Below are 24,153 nucleotides of genomic sequence, written 5' to 3'. Positions count from 1 at the left end.
TTATTTGTTTTTAATTCCAAAATCAGTCCACTTTAGTGTTGTTTACGTATTATTCATGTTATGTATAATATTGTTTGATTATATGTGCATATAGTATGCCATATAGTTTTAAAACCCCACCATAGGAAAATCATGTGACATGCATTTTTTATATGTTATAAGTGTTATAAAATATATACTATACATGCTTAGTTTTAATATAAGTGTTATATTAAAGCATGTTTGTTTGAAGGAAGCATGTTATAGATGAATGCTTTAGGGTTATAATTGTTATAATTTATTTTATAATTGTTATAAAATAACCTAGACTTCTAAAATCTATAATAAAGATAAGTTGCATGCTCACTTAGGATTAACCATCGAGCAATCCCAATTTTCATAGAAAATAGGTCGATATCTTGTAAAACCGAAGTTACAAGAAAACTCACCTGGCAAGATCTTGGCAAAAAGTCAGATAAAATGACTAAGGGTGAATTTAAGTTGACGGTTAACGAAACACCTACTACCTGGAGATCGAGCCGACGTCTAAGTTAGGTTAAACTGGTTTTATGAGCATGCGTAAGCGGTATGAGGTAATAAAATTTGTTTATCACCTAGACATCGTAGGTTAAAAATCCACTATAAAAGTTATACTCGGATGAACCACCTAGACTTTGGATATGTTTAAGTTAGCAAAAATGTATCACTAAGTATTTTATACCCTAACAGTCTAGAACACTTCAGTTTGAGAGAAGTAATGTACTTTTAGCTCTAGCGTCCCTAAGAGTTCACACCGTGAGATTCATGCTTGGCTTTGGGCCGCCCTTGGAGGGGACTCCATTCAGAGAGTGTTTGCATGAGTCAATACCAAGGTGAATAGGGGAAGTTGTTCATAATAAGTGGGGGAAAGAAGTGTGTCAACATATCCTACAGTCTCTTCCATTAGGTCGCACCGTGAGATTCCTATAATGCGCCTGCATGTTTGCCCTGGAGCGACCTTACCAATCATAGGGTTGTATTATAGAAATTGGAACTCCGTGAACTCTAGAAATTGATAGGGTTTCTCAGGTCCGTTATCATTCTTGTCTTTCCAACTTTGGGAGCATAATGATTCTGATCTTTGAGGTCTGAAAATGGAGGGTCACACTTATGAGAATTACCAAGTGTTAGTAAATTATTGACCAAAGTAGCGATAGCTAAGTTACTACAAGAATAAGAGTTATTCTGGTGATAGTATCTAGTCAAGATAGTCTTGGATCAACGGAGGAATAGTCGATCACCCCTCGGTGAAGATTATTCTAAATCGTTGAAATATCGTTGCAAATATAATAATGATCGACGAAGGAACTAATTGGGATGCTTACGATCGATGGATTAAGGCTAATGATAAAGCCCGTGTCTATATTCTTGCCAGCATGACTGATGTATTGGTGAAAAAATACGAATCCTTGGGCATAGCTAAGGCTATCATGGATTCATTAAAAGAGATATTCAGGCAACCGTCATCAATCCTAAGACACGAGACAATTAAGTACATTTACAATAAGCATATGAAGGAAAGGACCTCTGTTAGAGAACATGTCCTGGATATGATGGTCCACTTCAATATTGCTGAAGTTAATGGTGGCACCATCGACGAGGCAAATCAGGTTAGCTTTATTATGGAGTCTCTTCCAAAGAGCTGATGAAACACGAGACATACGCAGTAGAATTAGGACCTAATTACACTCTAATTGCTTTTAATTTATAGGAAAAATGCATGCAATTGAAGGAAAAATAGTAATTAAAAATTACCTTTGAAGCTCCCGAAACCCGCTCTTTCTCACTGAATCTCGACCCGAACAGGAACGAACCACCACTAGAGTTGACCTTATATCCTCTGGACTCAGAATGGGTTATGGGACCCGGTGGATGAAGAGCTCGAGAGAGAGAAAGAGATGGAAAAGAAGATGGAATTTGGGTACGGTTTGGGTTTTTTTTCCAGCCCAATTTTAGAAAACAATTTGGCAAAATTGGCAAAACCCTTTTTTCATTCAAAATGAAAGTCCATTTTATAGAAAAAACCATGCAACAATTGCATGAACCAAATCCATAAAAACCCAACACCTACTATCCACTATCTTAGTGGGCTTAATGACTCCACTATAAGCCAACACCTAGCCCACTATTTTGTTAGTGAAATTATCCAACAAAAGTTTTGATTTTCCCACTAACTATAGTCAAAGGGCAAAATAGTCATTAGGTCAAAGTCAAACTTTGACCAAAAAATCAACATTTTGACTTTTTATGATTTTTTTCCATGCTGACTAATTTTGACCTCTCAAGCATGAATCCACATTCATTTTCTCGGAATTCAAATCACATTTGAATATAAGGTCGGTCAAAGTTTGACTTTTCAAAGTAAAAAAGTCAACTCTTTGACTTTTTACATCTTTGACCATTTCCATTATTTTTGAGTTTTCGAATATGAATGTATTCATATTCTTGATATTTAAATCACATTTAAATATTAAAGCTATATCTCTAAACTGAAAACCCGACCACTATATCACATATACTTGTCGGTTTCTCTCTCTTCACCTAATTCGAACAATTCGAATTATTCTATCATACTGTTCTAAGTTTATTCCATATGAGTTAGTAGGAGAACCTAATGGACCTATAGATCATGGGCTTCAACGATTCGAGATTAGCTAGCTAAACTCTTTAGACGGAGCTAATCAACATTCGTTAACTAACGGGTCATTCCACTATAGTCCCATAGTTGCACTCCCCTTACTATAGATATATTTGTGTCCATTTGATATAACCATGATTATTTGTGTCCATTTTCTAGTAAAATATCTCTTAGTCATTTTTTCCTCAAGACAAGACTCACATGGAGGTAAAAAATTGTCTTCTAACTGATTTAGGAGTCCATTCTTAACCAATCTCTCAATTCTATTGAGATTTATGTGACCAAGTCTTAAGTGCCATAGATAGGCATTAGAAGAAACTTTTTTTCTTTTATTCTGAGTTTCGATTGTTCTAAACATCTCGGTATTTAAGATAAATTTTGCTTTAGTTGGTCTTAACTTATATAAGTTGTTTTCAAGTATAGCAAAACAAATTTGAATACCTTTTTTGAAAATGAACGCTTCATTAACTTCAAAAGATATTTTATACATTTGTTCCATAATACAAGCAATAGATATTAAATTTCTCTTCATAAGAGGTGCATACAAAACATCTTTAAGTATGATATATCTATCGTTGAAAAACAACTTCAAGTCTTCCACTACTTCGGCCGAGACAACCTCTCCTGTTCCAACCTTGAGGGTGATCTCGCCTTCTTCAAGCTTTTTCCAGGAACTAGTTTCCTGAAAAGAGAAGCAAATATGTTTAGTGGCTCCTGAATCCAATATCCAGGTTGAGGTATCATCCTCCACTAAACATGTCTCAGCAACTAGTAAATCATATTTACCTTGGCTTCTTTCGAAGCAGGGGCCTGAGGACATTCCTCAGTTAAGAAAAATCTCAGGACATCTATTACTACTGTTGAATTCAGATTTGTTTTCCATGTTGAGTAATTATCGCTGTTTAGTTTCTCGGAAGCTAAGAGTTGATCTAAAGAGCTATTCATGCTGAAAAGGAAACATATCCTTTTTAGTAAAAAAATATTAATCTTTTAAATCCAATCAAATTTAGCAAAAAATCTAATAATGTACCCTTCATTATTATATTTTGCAACGATATTTCGACGGTTTAGGATAACCTTCACTAAGAGGTGATCGACTATTCCTCCGTTGAACCAAGACTATCTTGACTAGATACTATCACCAGGATAACTCTTATTCCTATAGCATCTCAGTTATCGCTACTTTGGTCAAGAATTTACTAACACTTAGTAATTCTCGTAAGTGTGACCCTCCATTTTTAGACCACAAAGATCGGAATCATTATGTTCCCGAAGTTGGAAAGACAAGAATGAAAACGGACGTGAGAGACACTATCAATTTTTAGAGTTCACGGAGTTCCGAATCCTATAATACAGCCCTCCGATTGGTAAGGTCGCTCCAGGGCAGATATGCAGGCGTATAATAGGAATCTCATGGTGCGAGCTAATGGAAGGGACCGTAGGATGTGTTGACACACTTCCTTCTCCCACTTACTATGAACAACTCCCTCTATTCACCTTGATATTGACTCATGCAAGCACTCTCCAAATGGAGTCCGCTCCCAAGGCGGCCCAAAGCCAAGCATGAATCTCACGGTGTGAACTCTTAGGGATGCCAGAGCTAAAAGTACATTATTTCTCTCCAGTTGAAGTGTTCTAGACGGTTAGGGTATTAAATACTTAGCGATACATTTTGGCTAACTAAACATATCCTAAGTCTAGGTGATTTATCCGAGTATAACTTTTATACTGGATTTTTAACCTACGATGTCTAGGTGATAAACAAATTTTATTACCTTACACTGCTCACGCATGCTCATAAAACTTGTTTAGCCTAACTCAGACGCCGGCTCGATCTCCAGGTAGTAGGTGTTCCATGAACCGTCAACTTAAAAACCTTCAACCTTAGTCATTTTATCTGACTTTTTGCCAAGATCTTGCCAGGTGAGTTTTCTTGTAACTTCGTTTTTACAAGATAATGAACCATTTTCTATGAAAATAGGGATTGCTTGAAGGTTAAACCTAAGTGAGCATGCATCTTATCTTTGTTATAGATTTTATAAGTCTAGGTTATTTTATAACAATTATAAAATAAATTATAACAATTATAACCCTAGAGCATTCATCTATAACATGCTTCCTTCAATCAAACATGCTTTAATATAACACTTATATTAAAACTAAGCATGCATAGTATATATTTTATAACACTTATAAGATATAACAAATGCATGTCACATGATTTTCCTATGGTGGGGTTTTAAAACTACATGACATACTATATGCACACATAATCAAACAACATCATACATCATATGCATAATAGGTAAACAACACTAAAATGGACCGATTTTTGCATTAGAAACAAACAAATAACTAATTTATTACAAAATTTAGCAACCAGCTTCCCAGAATCGGCTTCAAACACTTTGAACCATCTTGAACCGGCCAAAAAACTCCAAAAACCAAGTTGAACCGGTCAAACCGGCTCAACCAGGTCAAACGGATCGGTCCAAACCGTCTAGACCAGCTGGTCAATGGCCGCTGGCGTAGTCAACAGAAGCATGAGGCGGGATGGGCGAACGAAAATCACGGGTCGTGAGCAACGGCGGGTCGGATCCTCGGAACGTGCGGGTCACGAGCAGCGGACGAACGTATGAGGCATCTACGAAGCGGGTCGGACAGAACGGGCGGCAGAATCGGGTCGGGTCGTGAAACAGGCCAGACACCTCATCGACAGCTGGCGTGTGTAGGCTACTCCGAACTGGGTTGGATCTAGTCTGGCAGGTCTGGAGGTAGAATTTGGGTCTGTGATGCAATTTTTCTCCAATTTGCTGCTGTTCTCTCTCCCGGAATCAAGAAATTACAGCCTAATTACAACTTTAATGACTCCAACAAATTTATAGACCCTTTTTCACACATTAATGCTTATAAACATGTGAGCAATTACAAATTTCTACAAGAAATTTAAAGAAAAACAATGCCAAAATCATAATAAATCCACTTTAGTCCATATTTCATTCAACACTTGAATAAAAAAGAAAAAAACACCCACCAAAAGCAATTGAGCGTAATTAAGGCATGCTCTGATACCACATGATGGAACACGAGACATACGCAGCGAAATTAGGACCTAATTACACTCTAATTACTTTTAATTTAAAGGAAAAATGCATGCAACTGAAGGAGAAACAATAATTAAAAATTACCTTTGAAGCTTCCGAAACCCGCTCTTTCTCTTTGAATCTCGACCCGAACATGAACGGACCACCACTAGAGTTCACCTTATATCCTTTGGACTCAGAACCGGGTTGTGGGACCTGGTGGATGTAGAACCTGAGAGAGAGAAAGAGATGGAAAAGAAGATGGAATTTGGGTAGGGTTTGGGATCTTTTTCCAGCCCAATTTTAGAAAACAATTTGGCAAAATTGGAAAAACCCTTTTTTCATTCAAAATGAAAGCCCATTTTATAGAAAAAAACCATGCAACAATTGCATGAACCAAATCCATAAAAGCCCAACACCTATAATCCACTATCTTAGTGGGCTTAATGTCTCCACTATAAGCCAACACCTAGCCCACTATTTTGTTAGTGGAATTATCCAACAAAAGTTTGGATTTTCCCACTAACTATAGTCAAAGGGCAAAATAGTCATCTGTCAAAGTCAAACTTTGACCAAAAAGTCAACATTTTGACTTTTTATGATTTTTTCGTCTTGACTAAATTTGACCTCCCGAGCATGAATCCACATTCATTTTCTCGAAATTCAAATCACATTTGAATATAAGGTCAGTCAAAGTTTGACTTTTCAAAGTAAAAAAGTTAACTCTTTGACTTTTTACATCTTTGACCATTTCCATTATTTCCGAGCTTCCGAATATGAACGTATTCATATTCTTGATATTTAAATCACATTTAAATATTAAAGCTGTATCTCTAAACTGAAAACCCGACCACTATATCACATATACTTGTCAGTTTTTCTCTTTTCACCTAATTCGAACAATTCGAATCATTCTATCATACTGTTCTAAGTTTATTCCGTATGAGCTAGTAGGGGAACCTAATGGATCTATAGATCATGGGCTCCAACGATCCGAGATTAGCCAGCTAAACTCTTTAGACGGTGCTAATCAACATTCGTTAACTAACGGGTCATTCCACTATAGTTCCGTAGTTGCACTCCCCTTAATATGTATATATTTATGTCTATTTGATATAACCATGATTAGTAAGCTAATCCTTCACAGGTTGTTCATAATCTTGGCTGGGTCATAAAAACCGTTTTACCCCCAAGACTACATCTTGTTCCAACTGATCCTCTAATGAACAATTGGTTTAAGGTCCAACCTATAAACTGAATCCCTCTCGGGCCAAGGATAGGGTGGGGCCCATTGTTCAAGACCTGGATTCAATACTAAAGGGAAAAACCTATCAACTATCCCTATAATAGGTAGGAGTGAATTCCGTCTTGCACCCTATGTTCCCAGCTATCCACCCGATTTTACCCCTGAAATGGGAGGCTTATTGGGCCAACGATGATGAGCTGCCCTCACCTATGCAGATCTAAGGATAATTCCGAGTGAACAGGAGTTCATAGTTAGCTCAGGATTAAGATTAAGTTACCTAGGTCATTAATTAACAAAATAGACAGTTTTATACATAAAACGACATTTAGAACGTAAAAAATGACTATTTCATGGTTCAGTCTTATGCAAACGCATTGCATAGGATGCCCCCACTCACATATCTCTATATGAAAGATTCAGGATCACATTGTTTGTACTAACTACAAAGTGGGCCGCATCCATAGTATCCCCAAAATAAGGCGCCCAACCTTATTCATATACTATAGACCATTTTGGCTATATATTTGAACTTGATCCACATTTATTTCTCTAGATAAAGTTCAAACTACATTAAATAGCCTCAGGACGTTAGTTTATTAGATTCAAGATTACGATTTCAATAACAACTTTATCGAAAAACAAAATAGAATTAATTTACAAACTACAAGTTTTAGGACATAAAATCCAACAAGAGCTTCATACCTTTTCAAACGAATGCTTCTATGAATGAGATATAGTTTAATCTGACAACCCTTCTTAACGTGCTCCAGCGTTTTCAAACTCTTACAAAGTCTAAGGGGAAAGAAGTGGAGGCAAATGTTGTCAGCACAAAGAAAGTTTTAAAAGGACCGTCATTTAAAACTAAAGCTGGACCTTCAAAGAACAAAAATGTTCAAATGAAAAAGAAGGGTAGGGGGAAGACTCCCATGACAAACAAGGGAAAGAAAGTTGCAGAAAAAGGAAAATGTTTCCACTGCAACCAAAACGGGCACTAGAAGAGGAACTGTAAACCCCGTACTCCATTTTTCCTACATAAGTGAGTAACAAGCATGTTAAGTAAAATTATGAAAGGAGGTAAAGAAAGTAGGTTCTAAGTGTTAGAAATACTAGTCAAGTGTGAGTTTTAGATAATATAACAAGTGAAAATTGGCTAAGTATGGAAGCAAAGTGTAGGCATGCATTGATGGAGAAGTGTGGATGCATGGGTTTGCATGTGTAGCAACCAAGGCTTGTAGAGGTTAAGTGTTTAAGGCAAGGGTAAACTATGTGTTGGTACTAAGGATGAACGCATGGGTTGAAAGGCATGATGCGTTGATAAGGCTCGCGGCAGCCTCAAGTGTGTGCAAGCAAAGGCACTGGACGATCGTGTAGCAGAGGAGCAGCACTCTACGATTGAGTATGCGATCATCTAGTAAGTGAACGACACTACACGATGAGGTAGACGAACGTGTAGGTGGGTGTCGGGCGATCGTGTAGTAATTGCGCAGTGGTAAATGATGCTCGCAGTAGCTAAATGATAGGCTATGCGTGAGATCATTGAGAGCGAGATCAGTGAGATCGTTGAGAGCGAGATCGTTTGCTAAACGATTGAGCTAGATGATAGGCGCTGGGCGCTAGACGATACGAAGGATCTTGCTAAACAATGGCGCTATACGTTGGACGATAGGGGTAAGTGATGAGGCGTTGCCACCACACGATCGGCATCAGCGCTAGACAATGAGCTGCTCGACAAGTGCTAGATGATACACGTTGAATGCTAGACGATAGATGTTGAATACTAGATGATAGGCACTGGGTGTTAGACGATGAAGTATGTGATGCACGCTAAATTTATATTATGAGGCGAAGGCCTAATGTGGGTTATGAAGGAAGAAAATAATCTAATTAAAGAAACTCACTAATGGGAATTGGTCGAAAGAACTAAGTGCTGAATGAGGTGGTAGTTTAACCCTTGAACAGGGGAGGCAGAAGGAAGTATAAAAGGGAGAGGAACATCAGAAGCTCAGTTTTGGAAAATAACTTGAGCTAATTAAGTGAGATCGGTGCCGTTTGAAAGTTGGGAGAATCTAGCTTTTGAGGTTGTTTTTCTGGAGAAAGATCTCACACAGAGAATAGCAAAAAGTGATGAATTTGTAGAATGGGCAGATTCTCAGATTAATCAGGGCTCGAAGAAAGGATTGAAATCTCCAAGCCAAATTACAAGGAATTTGGGGCCGATATTTTAAGGTAAGAAAGTTACTCAATTATAAACAAGTTTGTAGAAGAAAGTTTCTTAAAAAGAGTTCTGGATTTTGCGTTATGAATTTTTGAAGTTGGAACAAGGAATCGGTGCAGAAGTAGGCAGCTGCTTGGGAAGATTAAGCAGGCAGCTCACCATAGTGAGTGAGAGCAAGAGAGAGATAAGAAAATGAGCAAGAGTGAGTGAGAGATAAGAAAATGAGCGAGAGCGAGAGTTAGTAAAGGAAGAGGAGGATCTCTCTAAGGATACAAATCTCGCTGGAAAGTTACAAATCTCGCTAGAAGTCATAAATCTCGCTGGAAAAGTCACAAATCTCGCTGGAAAGTCACAAATCTCGCTGGAAGTGGTAAGTCTCACTGCTGAGGATGATCTAGCTCATGATGATCATCTTATTAATAATGTTGTTTTGTTGGTGAAAGTTTCATTAGTAAGCGAGCTACCTAAAGCATTTTGTTGAGAATTCTAAGGAATCTTACCGGGGATTATGTCGTTTCAGGCCAAGAAGAGCTAGGAGAGGCATATAAACCGTTTAAGAGCCCCGACGAGCTATGAGTGACTAATGTTTCTAAATGATAAAGCTTATGCTGTGTAAAGTTATTCTCATACTATGTTTTATGTGATTTCAAGCAACTTATTTCTATGATTGAAAGCATGACCAACACATGATGTTACTTATGTATGAGTTTTCTAAGTATGTTTTCCATGTCTAACGCATGCTAATGGTTTTTACAAGCTTGCTCAACATGATTTAAGCCAACTTATTTTACAAAGTATGAAGCATGCGTTAGGATTACAACTAAGGTTGAATGAAGTTTGAGGTAGTATGTTTTAAATACCCAAGGTTGTCAAAGTATATGTGTTGGTATTCCTAAACACAATGAAAAATGATACTGAAGGTAGGTAGGTATCCTAAAGAGATTTCTATGATATATTTGAAAGCTATTCTTTTTAATGCTCTTCGAGAACTTGATAGCTTAAGTGGAGCCGGATACTGAAGGTAAGGAAGGTATCCGAGTAAATGTACCTAAGGTGTTGACGGTACTTAGAAAACTCCACGTGCACGTAGGTAGTTCTAAATGAGAGGCCGAATTATGGGTCTCCTAGGCCATATATCAGCAAAGGGAGGCCGAAGTATGGGTCTCTTGGCCGGTAACAGATGTTGAGAGCTAGAGCGATGTATGCTGTTCTCAACTAGGGAATAATGATGTTGAATGGTGCTTAAGAGTAGTTATCAATGTTTGTGTTTAGAGGAAGTTGCTTGAGGTGTCCATCGGTATATTTAAAGAGATCGAAGTAGGGGTCTCATCTGGCCATGGCATGGCATTGGGAATTAGAGCGATGGATGTTCATTCTCAACTAAGATTCAGGTTTCAGATACAATGGTTTTAAAGGTTTTATGTACACGTTGCTTGGCATGCTTTAGTTTCAGTCTTATGTTTTCGAGCTTTCAATTTAAGCATGAGATTTATGTTTTATTAAGTCACTCACTAGGCTTCTAGCTCTTGTTTTCAAATGTTTTCCTTTCAGGTAGCGGTCAATTCCCAAAAGACTTTTCTGCTGCTACTCTACACTCCAAGAAACAGGTTGAAGGAAGCATAATTGAAGACTTGTATTAGTTAGTACACATGTGTCTGTCTAGTGACTAGTATTCTAGATGGGGCTCACTAAGTTTTAATATTCATGTATGAACAATGTTGCAAAACCTTGTAATATAAATGTGTTAAGTTATGAGTTAAAATGTTCGTATATTGATGATATGTACATATTCAGGGTTTGAGAAAATTTTAATAGGTTAGATAGGCAGTAAGTGCCAGCAAAAGGGTTGCTAACTACTATCGTCACATTGACTTCTGGATTAAGAAGGGTAATCTGGGAGGGGATGTGACAGAAACTGCCCGAAATACCTTGTTGAGAAAAAAGTAGAAAAAGAAGCACAAAGAAAACTAGTTCCTGGAAACAGCTTGAAGAAGGCGAGATCACCCTCAAGGTTGGAAGAGGAGAGGTTGTCTCGGTCGAAGCAGTGAGAGACTTGAAATTTTTTTTCAACGATAGATATATCATACTTAAAAATGTTTTGTATGCTCCTAAAATGAGACGGAATTTAATATCTATCACATGTATATTAGAACAAATGTATAAAATATCTTTTGAAATTATGAAGCGTTCATTTTTAGAAAAGGTATTCAAATTTGTTCTGCTATACTTAAAAACAACTTATATAAGTTAAGACCAACTAAAGAAAAGTTTGTCTTAAAGACTGAGATGTTTAGAATAGCCAAAACTCAGAATAAAAGACAAAATGTTTCTTCTAATGCCTATCTATGGCACTTAAGACTTGGCCACATATATCTCAAAAGGATTGAGAGATTGGTTAAGAATGGACTCTTAAATCAGTTAGAAGACAATTCTTTACCTCCATGTGAGTCTTTTCTTGAGGGAAACATGACTAAGAGACCTTTTACTGGAAAAGATCTCAGAGCCACAATACCCTTAGAGGTCGTACATTCGGACCTCTTTGGACTGATGAATGTCAAAGCATATCCTAATGCATCACAAGTCTGATTCTTTTGAAAAGTTCAAAGAATATAAGGTTGAGGTTGAGAACCACTTAGGTAAAACAATTAAGACACTACGATAAGATCGAGGTGGGGAGTATATGGACTTAAGATTCTAGGAATATATGATAGAACACGGAATCAAGTCACAACTCTCTACACCTAATATGCCTCAGCAGAATGGTGTATCTGAAAGAAGAAACAGAACCTTGTTGGACATGGTTCGCTCAATGATGAGCTTTGCTAAGTTACCTGATTCCTTTTGGGGACATGCATTAGAAACTGTTGTCTATATTTTGAATAATGTTCCCTCTAAAAGTGTTTCAGAAACACCTTATGACCTATGGAAAGGGCGTAAAGGCAATTTAGGATTTGGGGATGCCCGACACACGTGTTGGTGCAAAATCCTAAAAAATTGGAACGTCGTTCAAAACTATGCCTATTTGTAGGTTATCCAAAAGAAACAAAAGGTGGTCTATTTTACGATCCTCAAGAGAATAAGGTATTTGTATCGAAAAATGTCACATTCTTAGAGGAAGACCATATAAGAAGTCATCAACCTCGCAGTAGACTAGTATTGAATGAAATTTCCAAAGACAGTACAGATAGAGCTAGTTCATCTACTAAAGTAGTAGATAAAACTAGTACATTTGGTCAGTCACATCCTTCTCAAGAGTTGAGAATGCCTCATCATAGTGGGAGGGTTGTTCATCAGCCTGACCGTTACTTGGGTCTAACAGAAACACAAGTCGTCATACCTGATGACGGCATAGATGATCCATCGACCTATAAACAGGCGATGAAAGATATGGACCGTGATCAGTGGGTCAAAGCCATGGACCTCGAAATGGAGTCTATATACTTCAATTATGTCTGGGATCTTGTAGATCAACAAAATGATGTAAAATCAATTTGTTGTAAGTGGATCTACAAGAGAAAACGAGACCAAGCCGGTAAAGTACAAACTTTTAAGGCTTGACTTGTGGCAAAGGGTTATACCCACAGAGAGGGAGTGGAGTATGAAGAAACTTTCTCTCCCGTTGCCATGCTTAAATCGATTAGAATACTCTTATCCATTGCCACCTTTTATGACTATGAAATTTGGTAGATGGATGTCAAGACAGCCTTTCTAAATGGCGATCTTGAGGAGAGTATATATATGGCTCAACCAGAGGGGTTTATTGCATAGGGTCAAGAACAAAAGGCTTGTAAGCTTCAAAACTCCATTTATGGGTTGAAACATGCTTCTAGATCTTTGAATATAAGATTTGATACTGCGAATAAATCTTATGGCTTTGAACAGAATGTTGACGAGCCTTGTGTTTACTATAAGATCGTCAATTCTACTATAGCGTTCTTAGTTTTATATGTTGATGATATTCTACTGATGCTTGGTTTTATGAAGTGGTTATGGATGATATGCGTTGATGAAATTGCGTTGTGCACTCAAGTTTCCTCAGCGAAATCCAAGTATAAATTCCACTGAGTTTCCTGGTAAGTCTGTCGAACACAAGAACTTGTGAAAATAGATTGCGTTGCTAATTTTTATGAAAGCTTTGCCGTAACCAAATAATAAATTGTTGGTTTGTTGTTGATTGCGTTAATGAAGAAAAATAACAATTGCGGCGGAGTTTGAAAAGAGTTGGTAAATGGGAGATGCGATGAATATGCAGTGAATGGGTTGAGAAGGGTTTTGGCTAACACTTCCTATAATGCGTTCGTGCTTTGTAACCATGCAACATGCATACAATAGTAAACCATCTCTCGATACGAATGCTACGGCTTCTAATGCTAGAATGCATGCGATATATGCGATGAGTCTATAGGACCTACACATAATCCTCTATTCTTACTCATGCGGTGACAGGATAACACACACACAATAAGGCGACCACATAATATCATTCCCATCTCTAGAATGCATGGGATGCAGGTTGACAAATAGAGCTTATGTCTAAGTCCCCATTTCTTGTTTATGCAGTTTTAATCTTGCTCTCTAAAGTCCAGATTCTAACCTAGCTCTCTCAAGACATTAGGTTCTTTCTTTAGACTCTCTTTCGAGTAACTCTAAAGGGTATTTTGCACAACATAAAACAAGACAATCGCAAGAAATGAACTTCCTAGGTCATGTTAGCTTAGTTCTTCTCAACCCATTCGACTAGTTTAGCTACTCGTGCGTGCTAAGAGAGTGAACAGATGTAGAAATAGAACTTTCATTGTATAAATATAAAGATGAAGTACAAAATAACAATGCAAGCATAGAATAAAGGGCCTGGCAATCTCTTGCTGCCTAGATTTTTACACTGTTTTCTATTCATGCTCAAAAGATAATCTCGCTCTCGCGAAAGTCGGCCCGCTCTCTGCTTCTTCGCCTCAAGGTTCTCTCTCGAGTGTCCTGAGCAGTCTCCTGTGTCACCACTCTTCTCTTGCTCTACTTTAAAATGAAAAGGAAAACTATGGACAGAGGCGTGAACTTGTGGAACAAAAGATAGCTGAACTGGTGAACCCCTTTTCTGAAGGCTGCCCTTGGTCTTTATAGAACATCCATGGTGAAAGGCGGCTTCTCTCTAATGATTGTACAGATGGACGACTTTAATTCCTGACTGATGCGCCAAATATTTGTCACCGAAAAGTTGAATGTACTTGTGATCATTATCGGTTGTCAACTTAATTTGGATTCGACTGTCATCAGCTTTCTATCCCATCACGATAAATTAGCCGTTCACCTAGGTGCGCCCACCATGTTGCGCTGACCAAGTTGCGGCGATCCTTCTTGGGAAAATGTTTGCGAATACAATCATCGCAAAGCCTTGCGGTGAAGTTTCGTTCGTCCAAATATTTCCAATGATTGCAATTCTTGTATTGTGTCAATGCATATTCTGCACAAAAATACAAAAATCAATTATTCTAATCCGATGACCGCATGCGACCTCAATATTATGAAATTGATGCTTAATGGATGCAAATTAACATATTTAATCAACGCAATCCAACATGGTTTAAGAACTTAGAACTATGATAACGTGCATTTCTGCCCATTATCACATTGGGAATGAAGTAGGTTACCTAACTGACATCAAGAAATGGCTAGCAATGCAGTTCCAAGTGAAAGATTTAGGAATGCGCAGTATATTCTCGGGATTTAGATTATTTAGAGCCGCAAGAACAGAACACTAGCCATGCCTCAAGCAACTTATATAGACAAAATGTTGTTTAGTTATAAGATGCAGAATTCCAAAAGAGGTTTGTTACATACAGATATGGAATTCATTTGTCAAAGGATCAATGTCCTAAGACACCTCAAGAGGTTCAGAATATGAGACGCATTCCCTATGCTTCCGCAGTAGGGAGCCTGATGTATGCAATGTTATGTACTAGACCTGACATATGCTACGCAGTAGGTATAGTCAGTAGGAATCAGTCCAATCCTGGATATGATCATTGGACTGCCGTTAAAATATCTTCAAGTATCTTAGGAGAACGAGGAACTACATGGTCATGTATGGTAATAAGGATTTGATCCTTACTGGATACACTGACTCTGATTTTCAAACCGATAAAGATGCAAGAAAATCTACATCGGGATCAATTTTCATTCTGAATGGAGAAGCAGTAGTATGGACAAGTGTGAAGCAAAACTGTATTGCAGACCCCACAATGAAAGTTGAATACGTAGCTGCATGTGAAGCAATAAAGAAAGCAGTATGTTTGGGGAAATTCTCGACAGGTTTGGAATTCATTCCAAATATTCATCTGCCTATCACCCTATATTGTGATAATAGTGGTGCAGTTGCAAATTAAAGAGAACCAAGAAGCCATAAGCATGGCAAGCATATTGAGCGCAAATACCATCTTATCTGTGAGATTGTACATCGTGGAGACGTTGTAGTGACCCATATATCTTCTGAGCAAAACATTGCCGATCCTTTATAAAGGCTCTCACGGCTAAAGTGTTTGTGTCACCCGCTCCAGATTACCCTCTTAACCTGGATAGAATGGTGACTGCAGCAGTTACCAACCCTTTTGCTGGCACTTACTGCCTATCTAACCTGTTAAATTTTGCTCAAATCCTGAATATGTACATTTAATCAATATACGAGAAAATTAACTCATAACTTAACACATTTACATTACAGAGTTTTATAGCATTTCGTACATGAATATTATAACTTAATGAGCCCCATCTAGGATACTAGTCCCTATCTGACAGACACATGTATACTAACTAATACAAGTCTTCACTTAAGCTACCTTCAACCTGACTCTTTAAGTGGCAGAGCAACAACAGAGAAGTCTTTTGGGAACTGACCGCTATATGAAAGAAAACATTTGAAAATATGAGCTAGAAGCCCAGTGAGTGACTAACGTTTAAAGCATAACGTTCATACATAAATAATAATATTAAAACTGAAAGCTTTCACTAAAAACATAAACTTGGCAACTATTATTCATGTTATCATCAACATCACATAGCATTTTTCTTACTTTGATAGACTATGTCTTAGTTTATTTGTCTAGAGTGGCCCTTTTGCTCACTCCTTATCATTCTTTACTGCATTACTACTTAACTGGGAAGAAACCCTTTTTGTTCACTTCCTACAATCAAAATTTGCATCCTTAGTTGAGAGAGAACATTTACTCAATTCCTCAACGTAAATACAAAGCTAATGTGAAGTGATCTCGACACTACCAATAACAACTTTCCTTTCATAATGTAATTCTAGTTTAAGTACCGTCATACCTTAGGTACTACTGCTCAGATACCTTCTCCATGTTCTTCAGTATCGAGCTACACGGATACCTTCTCCGTGTACTTCAATATCGAGCTATTCCAATTCTAAGACAAAGCTTCAGTACCTTCTCTGTGTACTTGAGTACTGAGCTATTCACATTCTAAGACCAAGCTTTAGTACCTTCTCCATGTACTTCAGTACTGAGCTATTCAATTTCTAAGACTGAGCTTCAGTACTTTCTCCGTGTACTTCAGTACTGAGCTACTCATACTCAACTTACATATTCTTATCTCTTAATGACTTAATTGCCCAAACATTCTATACTAACGCATCCTCATGGTCATAGAAAAGCATAACATAGGTATAACATTAATGTGTGATGCGTTTCTTTGTAACTATTTGAGAATAGTTGTCATAAATAGCTTTCAGTAAACATGCATTGCTAAACATTCATAAGCATTAGTAATTTACTTAAAACATTTAAAGCATTTAGAGTCATTCACAATCTTTGGCAATCCTCTTCATGTATATGCTTACTTTGCGTTGAACACAGCCAAATTCTTAGGCCTTAACTTGACTAGGCAGCAACTTAATTACAATGCATCCATGCCTTGCGTCCATGTCTTGTGTTAGGCGTTTAAGCCTCCTATGCATCCAAGCCTTCAGCTCACGCCTATTTCCCATCGCATGGCCGATACATAGCAATTTTTGCGCCCATCGTTTAGTTCATGCACCCGTCTTGTGGCACATCGACGCATGCCCCATGTGTTCGTCCGATTGCACCCATTGTTCAACTTATGCACCCGTCTTGTGGCATATCAATGCATGCCCCATGCGTTTGTCCGGTTGCGCCCATAAATTCCAACGCAACCTTGTACTTACGGCTTTAATATGCGTTGCATAGTCTAATGCTTTTCAACGCGTCCTTGCGCCAATTCAACCTCCAACGCATGCGCTCATCATCGTCGTCAAGCTCTTAAAGCTGCTTGCTTGTTAAACCCAAGCAGCTGCCTGCCAACTCAAGAATCCATATTTAACTTACAATTTCACTAACTAATTTTCCAGGCCTTTTCTCAAGAAATTTCCTTCTACAAAAATCCACTAAATTGTCTTAGCAAGCTTAACTTAAAATATATGCTTAGAATTCCTTGTGGTTATGCCAGAATCCTAAAATTATCAAGACTGGCCCCCCTTACTTGAGAATTCGACCTCCAGCCAGATTCTTCATACTCCAGCTCGATTATGCTAGAATCTCCCTCCGGCATATCAACCTCAACTAGACATATTCAGGGTTTGAATGGATCTGCAATTACTTCATTTGCACGAGTGAACTTCTTCCAACCCCTGTTTGAAGTCGAGCTTCCCTTTTTAAATTAACAGCTGTATGTTCTCCTTTTAACATCAAGCTGCCACCTCGTTCTTAAAGGATAATATCAAACCTGAGTATGATAGCTGGCTTAGCTGATCAATCACCAAGATGATCTTTCCTTTTTGGCTATCAACACCAGGGTCAGCTCCCAAGCCAACGCTTGTAACCACATGGCCGCATACCTCTTTCTCAATGCATCGCCCAATCTGGCTAATGCATAGCTCACTTAGAGGCTATTGCGTCCCTCTTTTGAATGCATACTTCTAAGCCAACACTTGTCCTAACCCACACATAGTTGTCTTATCATATCAACCATGTGTTATGTCTTAGTAACACAAGACGTTTCACCATGCATCCACCATGGTTTGTCTCATCGCCTAGCTCGTCATTTTGTACTACTGCCGCATGACACCATCACATAGGCTGCATAGCACCATCGCATAGCGTTTCCACATAGCACCATCGCATAGCGTTGCAGCATAGCACCATCGCATAGCGTTGCCGCATCGCACCATCGCATAGCGTTGCCGCATCGCGCCATCGCATAGCGTTGCCGCATGCCATCAGGTAGCGTTTTCGCACACTATCGGGTAGCATCGCTGCATACCGTCACGTGGCATTGCCACATGACATAATCAGCTGCATACCTTAACAACACATCATAGCTTTCAACTCATGCGTTCATCCTTAGTACCAACGCATAGCTTATCCTTGCCTTCAACACTTAGCCTCTACAAGCCTTGGTTACTACACACGCAACCTCATGCCTCCACACTTCTCCATCAATGCATGCCTACACTTTATTTCCATACTTAGCCAAATTTTTACTTGTTATATTATCTAAAACTTACCCAACTAAGTATTTCTAACACTTAGAATTTTCTTCATCCATTTTCCTACTTTCTTTACCTCCTTTCATAATTTTACTTAACATGCTTGTTACTCATTTTTATAGGAAAAATAGAGTATGGGGTTGACAATTACCTCCCTCTTAAAGAAATTTCGTCCTCGAAATTTGCTCGGACTTACTTATAAGTAAAGCTTCACAACATCCTTTGGTCGTAAAACTTAATAACCTTCTTCTTGTTTTCCTTTTTACTACGCTTTCGCTGCGCTACTCTGACATTAGCTTTGTTCATACTAAGTAATACCAGTATGTATGAACAACTTGGAAATAATAATTCACTGTTTTTGTCACGTCATTCGACGACTCTTCCATTCTTCACTAAGTCATAGCATTTACTTATTACTAGGGTGGTCTTTTCCCTATCCTAGCAATATCACTGGAACATTCTCTTCCAGTTGTCATACCTTTGAATTACTTGCTAGCTGTGAAATCATTATTCGTGTCAGCTAGACTTCCCAACCAAACTGCGGGCACTCTTCTTAAGATGTCCTGTTTATCCAAACTTAGGAGAAGACATTCATTCTACTATAACATTTCCCAACTATGGCTTACTATACTACATACATAAAGTTTTCTTAACTATACCAGTCTCTGGCTCAATTCAAACTTTGAGCTATTACCCGAAACATCAGCAGATCTAGACCTTATCCTTTTTACCTTCTGCTGGCCAAATTGTTCCTTATTTTTTTAAACTCAACGTATCCCGGGTACATTTCAAGCTCACTCTTGCTCATATTTTCCCCTCCTCTTATGATTAATCCGATTAGGACTTCCTCTAGATTACATCTCTTCCCTGAATTCACTAGAATAGATTTCACGTTTGCCACCAACCTCTGAGCAAACCTGCTAAAATTTCTATCTCTAGTGAAAAGTGCATGTTTACCTGCGTGACTCCCGACTTCCCTTCTCGAAGTCTTCCTTCCTAAGTCACTGAGACTTTATCTTTCACTTACTGGAATCTCCGTTCTTTCGAATTTCAGAGCTTCTAAAGGTAGGGTCAGGGTTACCATTGTCTGTCTGCCTACTCTACTTGCCACTTTTACTTGACATCTTCCTTTTACATAGGTAGTACACATGCTAAGGACTCAAGACTCAAACTTACATATATAAATTTTCCAATTTCTTCCCAAAATCTTTTACTCTAATACCAACTTGTCACACCCCGTCTATATTACCCTCTTAACCTAGATGGAATGGTGACTGCAGTAGTTACCAACCCTTTTGCTAGCACTAACTACCTATCTAACCTATTAAATTTTGCTCAAACCCTGAATATGTACATTTAATTAATATACGGGCAAATTAACTCAGAACTTAACACATTTACATTACAGGGTTTTATAGCATTTCATACATGAATATTATAACTTAATGAGCCCCATTTAGGATACTAGTCCCTATCTGACAGACACATGTGTACTAACTAATACACGTCTTCACTTAAGCTACCTTCAACCTGACTCTTTAAGTGGCAGTGCAGCAGCAGAGAAGTCTTTTGGGAATTGACCGCTACCTGAAAGGAAAACATTTGAAAACATGAGCTAGAAGCCTAGTGAGTGACTAACATTTAAAGCATAATGTTCATACATAAATTTCATATTAAAACTGAAAGCTTTCACTGAAAACATAAACTTGGCAACTATTATTCATGTTATCATCAACATCATATAGCATTTTTCTTACTTTGTTTGACTATGCCTTAGTCTATTTGTCTAGAGTGGCCCTTTTGCTCACTCCTTATCATTCTTTACTGCATTACTACTTAACTGGGAAGAAACCATTTTTGTTCACTTCCTACAATCATAATTTGCATCCTTAGTTGAGAGAGAACCTTTACTAAATTCCTCAACATCAATCCATAGCTAATGTGGATGGATCTCGACACTACCAATAACAACTTTCCTTTCATAATGTAATTCTAATTTAAGTACCGTCATACCTTGGGTACTACTGCTCAGATACTTTCTCCGTGTGCTTCAGTATCGAGCTGCTCGGATACCTTCTCCGTGTACTTCAGTGTCGAGCTATTCCAATTCTAAGACAAGCTTCAGTACCTTCTTCGTGTACTTCAGTACTGAGCTATTCACATTCTAAGACCAAGCTTCAGTACCTTCTTTGTGTACTTCAGTACTGAGCTATTCAATTTCTAAGACTGAGCTTCAGTACCTTCTCCATGTACTTCAGTACTGAGCTACTCATTCTCAACTTACATATTCTTATCTCTTAATGACTTAGTTGCCTAAACATTTTATACTAACGCATCCTCATGATCATAGAAAAGTAAATCATAGGTATAACATTAATGTGTGATGCGTTGCTTGGTAACTATTTGAGAATAGTTGTCATAAATAGCTTTCAGTAAACATGCATTGCTAAACATTCATAAGCATTAGCAATTTACTTAAAACATTGAAAGCATTTAGAGTCAATCACAATCTTTGGCAATCCTCTTCATGTATATGCTTACTGTGTGTTGAACACTTAGCCAGATTCTTAGGCCTTAACTTGACTAGGCAGCAACTTCATTATAATGCGTCTATGCCTTGCGTCCATGTCTTGCGTTAGGCGTTCAAGCCTCCTATGCATCCCAGCCTTCAGCTCACATCTATTGCCCATCGCATGGCCGATCACATAGCAATTTTTGCGCCCATCGTTTAGTTCATGCACCCGTCTTGTGGCACATTGATGCATGCCCCATGCGTTCTTCCGATTGCACCCATTGTTCAGCTTATGCGCCCGTCTTGTGGCATATCAATGCATGCCCCATGCATTTGTCCGGTTGCGCCCATAAACTCCAACGCAACCTTGTACTTACGGCTTTAATATGCGTTGCATAGTCTAATGCTTTTCAACGCGTCCTTACGCCAATTTAACCTCCAACGCATGCGCTCATCATCACCGTCAAGCCCTTAAAGTTGCTTGCTTGTTCAAAGCTACCTGCTTGCTCAAGATTCCAGATTTAACTTACAATTTCACTAACTAATTTTCCATGCCTTTTCTTAAGAAATTTCCTTCTACAAACATTCTCTAAATTGTCTTAGAAAGCTTAACTTAAAATATACGCTTAGAATTCCTTGTGGTTGTGCCGTAATCCTAAAATTATCAAGACTGGCCCAACTTACCCGAGAATTCAACCTCCAGCTGGATTCTTCATACTCTAGCTCGATTCTGCTAGAATCTCCCTCCGGCATATCAACCTCAACAACTAGACATACTCAGGGTTTGAATGGATCTGGAATTACTTCATTTGCACGAGTGAACTTCTTCCAACCCCTGTTTGAAGTCGAGCTTCCCTTTTTAAACTAACAGCTGTACGTTCTCCTTTTAACATCAAGCTGCCACCTCATCCTTAAAGGATAATATCAAACTTGAGTATGACAGCTGGCTTAGTTGATCAATCACCAAGATGATCTTTCCTTTTTGGCTATCAACGCCAGGGTCAGCTTCCAAGCCAACGCTTGCAACCACATGGCCACATACCTCCTTCTCAACGCATCGCCCAATCTGGCTAGCGCATAGCTCACTTAGAGGCTATTGCGTCCCCCCTTTAAATGCATACTTCTAAGCCAACGCATGTCCTAGCCCACGCATAATCATATCAATCATGCGTTAAGCCTTAGTAACGCAAGTCGTTTCACCATGCGTCCATCATGGTTTGTCTCATCGCCTAGCTCGTCGTCTTGTACTACTGCCGCATGACACCATCGCATAGGCCACATAGCACCAGCGTTTTCGCATAGCACCATCGCATAGCATTACCGCATAGCGCCATTGCATAGTGTTGCCGCATGCCATCAGGTAGCGTTACCTTATTAACGGGTAGCATCGCCGTTAATAAACCATCAGGTAGCATCGCCGCATACCGTCGCGTGGCATTGCCACATGACACCATCGGCCGCATACCTTATTAACACATCATGGCTTTCAACTCATACGTTCATCCTTAGTACCAATGCATAGCTTATCCTTGCCTTCAACACTTAGCCTCCACAAGCCTTGGTTGCTACACATGCAACCTCATGCGTCCACACTTCTCCTTCAACGCATGCCTACATTTTGCTTCCATACTTAGCCAAATTTTTACTTGTTATATTATCTAAAACTTACCCAACTAAGTATTTCTAACACTTCAAATTTTCTTCCTCCATCTTCCTACTTTCTTTACCTCCTTTCATAATTTTAATTAACATGCTTGTTACTCATTTTTGTAGAAAAATTTGAGTGCGGGGTTGATAGTTTGAAGGTCACCTACAGAGTCTAGGTCTACGTAGTTTGTAAACTAGAACAAGTGGGAGAACTTTTGGGTATATGCCCTAGTTTATTGTACTCATATGTTTCTTTTCCTCACTTAAATTTAACTATGTGATAATTCACTAGGAGTTTTAGTCCAAGTGGGAGTTTGTTGGATTTTATGTCCTAAAACTCGTAGTTTGTAAATTGATAAAACATATTCTGTTTTGTTTTTCGATAAAATTGTTATTGAAATTGTAATCTTGAATCCAATAACTAAGGTCCTGAGACTATTTAAATTAGACTTGAACTTTATGTGATGACATAAGACATGGATCAAGTTCGAGTATATAGCCTAAAATGGTCTATATTATAGAGATAAGGTTGGGCACCTTGTTCTGGGGACACTATGGATGCGGCCTACTTTGTAGTTAGTACAAACGATGTGATCCTGAATCGTTTATATAGAGATATGTGAGTAGGGGCATACTATGCAATGAGTTTGTATAAGATTGGACCACGACATAGTCACTTTTGCTTTATAACACCGTTTACTGTATAAAACTAACTAATTCAAATTTGATGACCTAGGTAACTCGATCTCAATCCTGAGCTAATGATAACTTGTAGAAATACAAGTTATTTATGCTACCTTATTTAGATATTGCGGGTAAAAGAGAGGAAATATGCGTCGATTGTATGGAAATTGGCTAAGAAATACAAGTATTATAAATTATCGCCAATACACCCACTAACACCATCAAGGTGGTAGAAAAGGATAGTTTTATTCTGTTTCGCAGGAAATCAAGTAACCGCTTGCGATCAAAGCTCAAAGAAAAACTGAACAATGCATCTCCGTTGCATTGTGCCCGTCAATCAACAATGAAGAGACAATCAACACAATGACGACGTATGCGACAGTCGATCCAGAGCTGAACTTCAACCGCATGCGGTAATAAAAAATACACCGCATGCGGACACATGATCGAAAGATGCAAATGAGCAACGCAATCGCGGAGGATTTTGATATATGTACAACTAACCGTTGTGCATTTTTTACGAGCTAATTGCATAACAGAAGGAATATTTATTCCACCATTTTCGGAATCTCCATAACAATAAAGTGGAGACCACA

The sequence above is a fragment of the Benincasa hispida genome, chromosome 10 (assembly GCF_027475165.1).
Source record: "Benincasa hispida cultivar pf3 chromosome 10, pf3_genome.v1.1, whole genome shotgun sequence".
Lineage (NCBI taxonomy): Eukaryota > Viridiplantae > Streptophyta > Magnoliopsida > Cucurbitales > Cucurbitaceae > Benincasa > Benincasa hispida.
Note: the sequence above shows the minus strand (reverse complement) of the source record.